Below are 11,867 nucleotides of genomic sequence, written 5' to 3'. Positions count from 1 at the left end.
CTTTTCAGTACTGTAGCCAGGCTGACAAAGAGTCACAGCTCTACTGAGCCATGCATTCCTAGAGATCTTAGTAGTAACGACTTTATGAACTTTTTTAATGATAAATTTCTAGCAATCCGCGACAAAATTACTTGCATCTTGCCTTCAATTGAAACCGCATTACCCTCAAACTCAGGAGTTTTAGAACTAGCATTAAGACCTGATATATATTTAGACTGCTTTTCTCCAATCAACCTCAACCAACTAACGTCAATGATCTCTTCTTCTAAACCTTCAACCCGTCTCCTAGACCCGATACCAACCAGGCTACAGAAAGAAGTCTTACCCTTAGTTAGCGCGTCGCTATTAGATATGATCAATGTGTCTTAATTAACAGGCAATGTGCCACAGTCATTTAAAGTAGCTGTAATTAAACCTCTTCTTAAGAAGCCTACTCTAGATCCAGGGGTTTTATCAAACTACAGTGTTGTGTTTTTGTCTATTGGACCCGGACTGAGAGACCAGAGGCAGAAGGCAGGTTTAAGATGTTTATTGTAACCAGAAATGAATGGTGCAGCAGGCTGGTGCGGGTGACGTGTCCGTTCGAGCTGGTTAGCAGAGGACTGCTGAGGTGACGAGCAAGCAGGTGGACTGGCAGGCAGGGATGAGTCCAACGGGAGAACGCTGGCACTGCACGAAAAGTCGGATTTTCGTCCCTGTAAACGCCCAGAAAATCTCCCTAATTTTCGGGAGTCAACGACAATTTACAGGCTGCGAACGCCGCGTTCGTCTGTGCCGAAAATTGTCGAAAACGAACCACAGCGAAGGCTCGAATTAGCATATGAATAGCAGCGAAACCGCGCCTGGCCAGAGATGGCTTGAATATCCTCACTCAGGATTGGATGAAACCACTAGTTTTAAACAAGTATAATCGCTCGTGATTGGTTGGCAGATCTGGTCATTATAAATGTAAAGCCAACCCACGTTTGCAGATCTGTCACTATTGGTCAACCTGATGAGTCATTATAAATGTAAACCCCACCCCCGTTGGCAGATGTGTTACTATTGGTCAAACTGGGTCTTTTAAACAAGAATAATCACTAGTGATTGGTTAGCAGATCTATCACTATATATATATATATATATATATATATATATATATATACATATATGTTTATATATATATGTTGCGGCCTTTTTCCAATAAGCAGCCGCCACTGAGCGGGTTAAAAACACGCAGTCCAAACACAAAAGGCAGTCGCAGATCCAGAGTCACTTGATCCGATTTATTGATAACAAACAAAACACTTCGATCAGAATAAACTAGTAAAAATAAAACAATGGAAATAACTTTCTGCAATCTGCCCTGTGCAGTCAAAAAACTGTCCTGCTTCCCACTCTCACAACTCACAAGTGTCTGTTCATCCCTCCCCAGGTGTCATTAATCAACTCAAATCACTGCAGGCAGCAGCTCTGACACAAGAGAGGAGGGGGGAGGAGAAGCCCAAACAAAATACTCTTCTGACCTCATATCAGTCCATATAATAACGCAGTATATCTAAAAGCAAAGTAATAAACAAATTATATTTTATATTTAGCAACTAAATTTAAACCCAGATTCATTTTGGCCCTAACATACCGGCCCCTAATTGTGGATGCTAGAGCAGCACAATTACTAAACAAACATACAAAAAAGCCAAAAGGAAACAAACTCAGGCTGGGTTTTTGTAGATACATTTCACAATTCACAATGTGCATTTCATAGACCATAACACCTCGTGATTCTTCGTCCATAGGACAATATGATCAGGGTCAGAGTTCCATATGTATGTGGGATGTATGAGTTCAGGGGGGTGTAGATATTAGGTATGTGTTGTATGTTGTATTTGTGTATGTTTTGTAGAGCCAGAGGTTACTAGCTCTTTACCAACCAATCAATCCACTGCCTCTACGAGCAGGCAAAGCTTGTCGATGGGTCTCTGTAAGATACTGTTCTTGGTCCTCACCAAAACGCTCCGCACAAGCCCTTTGGACCCTGGAAGTGTCTTTACAACCCGGCCCAGAAGCCAGGAGTTCCTCGGTGCCGTGTAGTCCACTATGATGACAAGGTCGTTTTGGTGGAGGCTCCGTTTAGGGTGCTGCCACTTGCTCCTCTGCTGAAGATTTGGGAGATATTCTCTGATCCATCTTCGCCAGAAAAGATCCGCCAGGTACTGTACCTGTCTCCATCTCCTCCTTGAGTACAGGTCAGCCTTCTGGAAAAGTCCTGGTGGCATAATCGGTTTCGCCTTAAGGTGCAAGAGGTGATTTGGGGTAAGGGGTTCTAGGTCGTTAGGATCGCTTGACACTGTTGTTATTGGCCTGTCGTTCATTATGGCCTCCACTTCACATAGTGCCGTCTGTAGGGATTCATCATCCAGCGTCTGCTCTTTTAGGACAGAGTACAGAATTCTTTTCACGGGTCTGTTCAGCCTTTCCCATACTCCGCCGAAGTGAGCTCCTGATGGTGGGTTAAACAACCATTTTACTCCATCCTTCAATAATCCACTTTGCACCTTGTGATGATCCAGCTTTTCCAAAGCATCCTTTAACTCTTTCTGTGCCCCCACGAAATTTGTTCCGTTGTCTGTGCGAATGGTTGTTACGGTTCCTCTGCGACAGATGAATCTGCGTAGTGCACTAATACAAGAGTCCGTGTCCAATGATCCTGCCATCTCCAAATGATCCGCTCGACTCACCAAGCAGGTGAAAATCACGCCCCAGCGTTTTACATATACCCGGCCCCGCTTCACCTCTATGGGACCAAAGTAATCAACCCCCACGTGAGTAAAGGGCGGAAGATCTGGGGACACTGTCTTCCGGAAGGTCGGCCATCTTCTGCTCGACAACCTTTGCATGCATCCGTCGACAGAGTACACAACTCTTGATGATACGTCTAGCGGATGAGTTGGCATGTGGCAGCCAGAATCTTTGTTGAAGTCGGGAAAGCATGTGACTTCTCCCTGAATGCCCAGTTTGCTGATGGATGTGGTGTAAAATAAGCTTAGATACGTGAGAACTTTTGGGTAGTATGATTGGATTTTTTAGGTCTAGAGGCATTGCTGATTTGTTTATTCGTCCTCCTACCCTTAGCATGCCATCTTCCAACAGGGGATCCAGTTTACAGATTGAGCTGCTTGTTTTCACTCGCTTGCCATCTTCCAGCAGTGCAAGTTCCTGTGAGAAGAAGCATCTTTGCTCAAAGAGAATTACTGATCTTTCAGCCCGTCTTATGTCTTCCACTGACAGATGCATTTTCAGCGTTATCGGGGGCAGGTTCATTTTGGTTGTTGGACTTTTCACAAGTGTCTGGCTGGAGCTTAGGTCAGTCTTTGCCGACTTCTTTCTTTGACTTAACAGGATAAGAAGGTCTCTGAACCTCAACATCCAGGCAACCCCTCTCTGTAATCTAGTCCATGAAGAATAGTACTCGATCAACTCGATAGTTGGATTTTTCTCTCCAATGTTTACACTGTTAACAGATGCTTCATTTTTTACCTCTGGATCGTCTCGAGCAATCTGTTTTAACCTTTCGGGTATCCCAGGCCAATGTGATTCTGGCATTTTTAGATATGTGGCACCCTTCAGCCATCTTGACTTCAGAAAGAGTTCAATATGCTGGCCACGAGATGCAGCATCAGCCGCGTTGTCCTTAGAACCAACATGCCTCCACTGTCTCTCTTGAGATAGGTGGTGGATTACGGAGAGTCTGTTGGCCACGAAAGTATGGAATCTCTTTGTTCGGTTATGGATATATCCCAGCACTGAAGTGCTATCTGTCCAGAAAATTGAGTCCTTGATTTCCATTTGTAGCTCTCTTTTTAGCATCCTGTCCACCTTTACTGAGAGAGTCGCTGCCGCTAGCTCCAATCTGGGGATCGTAATCTGTTTGAGGGGAGTGACCCTGGATTTCCCAAGAATGAATGCGACATGGACCTCTCCTGCACCATCTGTGAACCTGAGATAGCTGACTGTGCCATATCCCATCTCGCTGGCATCACAGAAGTGATGAAGCTCTGCAGACTTGAGAAGGCCGAAGTCACCAGGCTTCGTACATCTGTTCACTTGAAAATTCTTGAGCTGCTCCAACTCTGTGATCCATATTTGCCATCTCTTTGCAAGGTTTTCTGGGATAGTTTCATCCCATCCACATTTCAATTTACAGAGCTCTTGGAGTATTTGTCTTGCTTTGAGAATAAATGGGAGAAGGAATCCCAACGGATCATAAATAGAGCTAACCATGGAGAGGATACCTCTTCTGGTAAGGGATTTGTTCTTGATGGCAACTTTGAATGTGAAAGTGTCACTTTCTGTATTCCATTGGATCCCCAGTGCCCTTTCAATGGGCAGTTTCTCTTTATCCAAGTCCATTTCTTTGAGATTGCTGGCTCTCTGCTTCTCAGGAATGCTCAGCAAAACCTCCCCGCTATTACTGACCCACTTAGCTAAGGAGAAGCCTCCCTGATAGCAGATGTCTTTGAGGTCTCTGATAAGCTCAACAGCTTGGTCCACTGTAGCCACCGATTTAAGACAATCATCAACATAGAAGTTACGTTGGACTGTTTCGGTCACCTCTTTGCCATACTTGTAGATGTTGTCGTCAGCCGTCTGTTTCAAAGCAAAGTTGGCAATGCTAGGCGAAGAAACCGCTCCAAAGAGATGGACCTTCATCCTGTAGGCTTCCAAAGGTTTGGTAGTATCACCGCCAGGCCACCACAGAAATCTGAGGAAGTCCCTGTCTTTGTCAGGAACATACACCTGATAAAACATCGCCTCAATATCTGCCATAAAAGCAACTGGCTCTTGGCGAAACCTGAGCAAAACTCCAATCAGAGTATTTGCCAGGTCTGGACCTTGGAGGAGTTCCTTGTTCAGAGAGGTACTTTTGTATGATGCGGCACAGTCAAACACCACTCTAAGTTTACCCTTTTGACGATGGTAAACCCCGTGATGAGGTATGTACCATACCTGTCCATCCTTGCGTTTTAGCTGTTCCAGTGGCACTTTCTCCGCATAACCCTTTTTGAGCACCTCCTCCATGAATTTTTTGTATTCCATTGCGTAATCTTCATCTCTCTTGAACCTCTTAAGAAGATTTAAGGTGCGCTCTTCTACCATTCCATAATTGTCAGGCATGACTGTCTCCTTGTGGCGAAGAGGTAAGGGTAGATGATAGTGTCCATCCAGATGCTCTACTGATGTGGCGGCTATCTCCATGAATTTTCTGTCCTCATCAGACATTTCCTTCTTCTCTTCACTTTCCTTTTCAGAGAAGTCTTGGTTATATTGTTTCATGAGAAGATATTTTAGCTGATCAATGGCTATTCGATTGACCATAGCAACAGGTCCAGTTTCCACAGCACAAGAATTGAGTGGACCATTTACCACCCATCCAAACATCGTCTTGACTGCATATGGCCCGTTTTCTTGGCTGTTGATTATGTCCCATGGCTCCATTGCCTTAGGAACATTGACTCCAATAAGCAGCTCAATATCAGCGTTGATTTCTTTCAGTTGTATGCCGCTCAGATATGGCCATTTTCTCAGATCCTTTGAAGTGGGTATATTATCTTTTGAGACAGGTATCTTACTTTGTGTGTACACTTTTGACAAGTTGAGGTAAGTGCCGCCTTCCAAGTTGCCGACCTCTAATCCAGTTAGTTCGTAGCTCTTTACTGGTCTGTTCTGACCCATCGTTTTTAGGACAACTGTCGTCTTCCGTGATTTGGGATTCAGCTGCCTCATCAAATTTTCTGTACAGAATGTCGCAGAGCTGCCAGGGTCAAGGAACGCATAGGTTGAAATGAATTTATCTCCTTTATCAACCTTCACTCGAACTGGCACAATGGCTAATGCACAGTCTTTGCAAGTCCCCACTACTTCTCCAGCTGAAACCAGAGCACTGCTGATAGACGTATCCTTTGTATCAGAAGTCTTTGGCTGAGGATTTTGTGTTGTCGCTTCTGGATAGTCTATATGCAGTATTGTGGGATGACTCCTGTTGCACTTTTGACATGTCAGCCTTCGTTTGCAATGTTTGCTCATATGCCCCCTTATCAAACATCCAAAACAGTGACCATTTGTTTTTAGAAAGTCAACTTTCTTCCTGTGTGGGTGAGCTTTGTTATGTGTGCAGTCTGTTACCATATGTTGTCCTTTACAGAAAGTGCACAATACGGACACAGACCTGCCCCCTGGTGGCTGCAGTTTGAACGTGCAGTGTTGTGCTGTATCTGAGGGTGGTGAGGCACTGCTTTCCACATCAGTTGTCACAATAGTGGCAAAGCTGCTTCCCTTACTCTTAGGTGCCCGTATAGACACCATTTGGTTTCTTGGGACTGTTCTTTTATTGGGGAGTTGGTGGTCTTGAATGTCCCCAAACAACGGGTCCATAAGCATTTTTGCATGTCCTTCCATAAATTCCACAAGGTGCTGGAATCTGGCTCTCCTCTTTGATCTTTGTAGGACATCATAGGCCGCCCCTCACCATCTTTCTCGCAGTTTATAAGGAAGCTTGTATACAATTGATCTTATATTGCATGGAATATCAAGTTCATCCATGTAATGCAAATCCTGCATAGCATTAAGGCATCCCCTTAAATACATGGCATATGCCTGTAGTGCTCTCCCATCGTCAGCTTTTATTGATGTCCAGTTCAATGCCCTCTCCAAATAAGCACTTGATATTTTGATTTCATCCCCATAGTGCTCCTTTAATAATCGTTTGGCTTCTTCGTATCCTCTGTGTGATTCCATATGTAGACAGCTTTGGACAAGGCTTTTGGGCTGGCCTGAGGTGTATTGCTCCAGAAAGTAGAGCCTATCCTGGCTGCTACTTGTTTTGTCTTCAATCAGGTGCTTAAATGCTTGAATGAATGATTCGTATGTCAAGGGATCGCCACCAAATATTGGCACCTCCATTGTCGGCAGCATGGCTAATTTCTGTTGCATGATTATGAGTTCAGCAATGTCAGCCTGTTGTCTTTCCTTTAAGTTATCATGATGGCCAAGACTTTGGACTGAATCCTCAAAGCTGTGCGGTCTAGATGGTGAATAATGTTTCTTTGGGTCATGCTGCTGAGAACCATTTTGATTCAAAGGTTTCTCAACTTGGATGCCAACTTGAATGTTTCCAACAGTTCTCTGAAGAGGTGTTTTAGGCACTGCACCCATATTCATAAACTCAATAGGTGACACCTCCAGATCCGTGAAGTCTATATTCCTTTGTTTACTTTCTTCAAGATATGCATTCATTCCGTCCTCTTGGGTTTCACTGTAAAGTTCAAGGGTTTGTAGCACTTTAACTTTAGCAGCCGATGCCGCAATTTCTGCATTCAGTTCCAAAGTCTCTATCTCTGCTTTTAATTTTGCTTCTTGCAGAATCAGTGCTTGTTTGTCCTTTAATGCAGCAGCTTTGGCCAGCAGGGCTGCATTTTCAGCAACTGCTTTTCTGGCTGCTGAGGAGGCTGAGGAGGAAGTTTTCGATCCCTTTGTCCTTTTAGACACATTGGAAATGCTGTCATGAGGCTCCACATTTGACTGTGCAACTTGTTCTCTCTTCCACGTTTCCACTTCTTTGAGCCAGTAGTCAAAATTAGTCATCCTGGGCTCATACCAATCCACTTGATCCTCTTCTTTCTCCTCCTCTCATAAGAGCTTTTGCACAGACTCATGAACAGCACAGAATTCACCCACAGCTTCATGAAATGATTTCAAGCGCTCGTTAACCTCATCAACACTTTCAGCATATGTCAGTAAAGCTTTGATTTCATTCATTTTCCTGGTGCATGCGCCCAGTCTCCCCTTGCGGGATGCTTTAAGTGTCTTTAACATCGCTTCGGCTTCATGTGCATTTTTTGGGGCGTCCATTTTATTTTCTTTGATTTGATTTTGTTTTATTTCATTTCGTTTCCGATCTCATTTTGGTTTGCTGTATTTTATCCTTCTGTTTACGGAACTGCGCCCCTCCCGCGGGACACTCCTTTAATTATTTTCCATACATCTCATAACGCAGTTTGCAGCAGCATCAGACACATCCAACAACTTCAGTTTGTTTCACAGACACTTTGCTTATCCTCCATTGAGCTCATCACCACTTTTATTGTTGCTCATCAAAACGTTTCCAGCAATCCAGCGCTGCACTTTATTTAATTCATCACTTTACTCACGACCGGTCCAGTTTCTCTCCTCCGGTGTGCCTGTGCAGCGGTGTATCCGTCCTGGGTTTCTGCTCGATCCAAGTAGAGTTTTTTTTACTTATTGTTGCGGCCTTTTTCCAATAAGCAGCCGCCACTGAGCGGGTTAAAACACGCAGTCCAAACTCAAAAGGCAGTCGCAGATCCAGAGTCACTTGATCCGATTTATTGATAACAAACAAAACACTTCGATCAGAATAAACTAGTAAAAATAAAACAATGGAAATAACTTTCTGCAATCTGCCCTGTGCAGTCAAAAAACTGTCCTGCTTCCCACTCTCACAACTCACAAGTGTCTGTTCATCCCTCCCCAGGTGTCATTAATCAACTCAAATCACTGCAGGCAGCAGCTCTGACACAAGAGAGGAGGGGGGAGGAGAAGCCCAAACAAAATACTCTTCTGACCTCATATCAGTCCATATAATAACGCAGTATATCTAAAAGCAAAGTAATAAACAAAGTATATTTTATATTTAGCAACTAAATTTAAACCCAGATTCATTTTGGCCCTAACAATATATGTATATTTATACATATATATACACACATATATTTATTTTTATTTATTTATATATTTATAAATATAAATATGATTGAATTCATTGAGGAAAGGAAAAATTGCCAGGAGGAAGTATTCAAAGAAAGAGCTTTATTGACAACACAACACACAACTGTACAAATTTGCCCACACAACAAACAAATGAACTGGCGACATTCTGTCCGAATTTGGTCAATTTTACAGCCGCCTGCGGTGCGTGGCCCTGTACTTGGGAGTCTTCTCTAATCGCGACTGTAGAGTCGCACAGAGCTCGGTGATCTCCTGGCTACGAGAGGATGGAGGTCGCACAATCCATCCAGACACCCCGCCAACGACGCCGTCCTCCTCATCAGACATCATGTCTGTGGTGGCGCACTTCCAACGGTCCACCTCATCGCCAGCAAGCACACTCCGTCTCGCTTCCAGCAGCTGTAAAACAATCAATAAAGACAATCAGTACTGCGCGATGCACTGCGCATGGACACAACACATCTATTAATGCACCTGAAAAATAGGTTTAGGTAGGTTTGGTCACATTGACCAAAAACGGATCTAATAAATCTAATAAGTCTTACCCTCTTTCTCCTGGAACGACTCCGAGCTGACCTCTTCACAGCTTCCGCCTGCGATGCGAGATCAGGCTGTGTGTGTCTGAAGCTCCTGCGTACCGTTTCATAGTATGTCTTACAGGCAGCTGGAAAACAATTAAATGAGTGGTATGAATAAGAAAACTTAAGTCACAGTCAAATTAAAACAAGGAAGAAGAAAACAGTGAAAGTTACTTACACACAATGGCGTCACTATCAGCGTCATAGAAATCCGGACTTGCGGACAAAGCTCCGAGCAAGTAAGAGGTCACAGCTTCGTTATGAGGCGAGGTTCGTCTGTGAAAACAAAATGAACAGTTAAGATCGGTATCTACTGTTAACGCATCTATTTCCTTATACAGCAGAATGAAAGCATATTCTTTAAATCGTACCGTTGCTCCGGTTCGTAGCGCCTACAATTCGTCTCCGAGTTGTGAAGACGGCGTACTGCTTCCTGTAAAAGACCAACAACATACACTTAACAAAGCAACTTAACGTTACACGGGTTCCTCTCTCTTGTTCTTTTACAAGGCTACTATGCTCCTTTTAGCTTGGACTATAAGCTTTTAAGCTACTTTTAGCTTGGGCTTGCTTTGCTAATTTTAGCTTAGCTAGCAGTCACTGAACATATTCTTACCGCAACCATCCTGAGAGTCTCCAGCAGTCCTGGATATAAGAATTATAACATTTAAACCACATTTTCTTAAGTGAAGCCTCTCAGAACAGCATCCCTCCTGCCGGTGAACGTGAACGTCTCCGCATCGTTCCCCCCACTGAATGAGGCGCCCGGTGTCTGCATCCGTCCCTTTAACGGACAACGGTGCACGGCGTTATTAATCACCGTTAGTAAATATATAACCACGGTTTAACATAAGCACTATATTATTAGTTAACGTCGGTAAAAACGGCACATTTTCCGCTTCGCTTGGCTCGCTAACCTCTATAGTAAATTACCGTCAGTAGGCTAGCCGGCTAGCAGGACCTTCGATTCGTAACGTTAACGTACAATGCCAACAACAATAAAGTAACGTTCATTATCAATACGATTTAAAGGAAAACACCACCGCATTTCCATACTGAACTATGTTCTGCTCTGATCTTAGACGAGGTGATACATACCTCCCTCTCCTCTGTGCGTGCACTAAATGGCTCTTGAGCGCACTCCGCGCAGCGCTAATTTGCTAGCATGTAGCTTGTCCCAGTATATTCCTTAGGATCCAAAGGGGGGTGAAGTTAGAAGCGACCAAGCACTTCCACGTTGTCCCTATTTAAATACGGTTACGTGAGTAGTTACACGACCCAAGTTTGGTTACACAAAATGAAACATGCCAATTTTTCTAAGCGGATAACAAGGATAACTATATAGTATGGCGGAATAACAACTGGAAGCACTTCGACGTCGGCGCAGTAATATCATCACTCAAAACATGACGGGACTATATACCTTCTCCTTGTTTTCACAACCCTGTACGATCCACGTTATAACCATGATGTTTGATTGTTCACAAACTATCTTACTACAACCTGATGCTTCCTCAACTGTGCACAAACTACTACAGGTAGTGCAGGCGACGGCGTGCAGGTCACGTAGGTTCTATTGACGGAAGTAAGAGGGGGAGCGGAGTGATGATATTACTGCGCCGACGTCGAAGTGCTTCCAGTTGTTATTCCGCCATACTATATAGTTACCCTTGTTATCCGCTTAGAAAAATTGGCATGTTTCATTTTGTGTAACCAAACTTGGGTCGTGTAACTACTCACGTAACCGTATTTAAATAGGGACAACGTGGAAGTGCTTGGTCGCTTCTAACTTCACCCCCCTTTGGATCCTAAGGACAAGCTACATGCTAGCAAATTAGCGCTGCGCGGAGTGCGCTCAAGAGCCATTGAGTGCACGCACAGAGGAGAGGGAGGTATGTATCACCTCGTCTAAGATCAGAGCAGAACATAGTTCAGTATGGAAATGCGGTGGTGTTTTCCTTTAAAAGTCAGCTGGAAACATAAAAATCATGTTACAGTATACTTACATGTGTACGCGGTTTGTGTCGGGCTCCTCGCCAGAATCACCGCAGTCGTCCGCCATTATCCAAAACTTGTGAAGTCAGACGAGCCGCAATGCATTTTCGGAAGTTGAGTAGATTTAGCAAGGTCCGCTGTATACTCTGAAATTCTTGCCAATGCAGTATACATCCGGGCATTTCTCGCGTACACAAATTCACATACTATTGTATGTGAACGCACTACGTACTCAAATTTACGTCACAATTAAGTACGAGTAGGACGTTAGTATGGCATTTCTAACACAGCCGAGATCTATGATCTATGAACCCATCCTTGACCCTCTAGCAGAACTACAACCAGCCATTATAAAGCAGTTTATAGTTGTTAATGTTGTGTCAAAAGGTACTGCATTTAAACATGTTAGTGCGCAAGTTTCCTGGCTTCATCCCCATCCGGACAGACATTTTTATGGAAAGCCAATAGAAGTTTGGAGCTTGCAGGGAACAGACACGTCATACCCAGCATCAT

The sequence above is a fragment of the Eutrigla gurnardus genome (assembly GCF_963514095.1).
Source record: "Eutrigla gurnardus genome assembly, chromosome: 10".
Lineage (NCBI taxonomy): Eukaryota > Metazoa > Chordata > Actinopteri > Perciformes > Triglidae > Eutrigla > Eutrigla gurnardus.
This window is presented reverse-complemented; position numbering follows the sequence as displayed.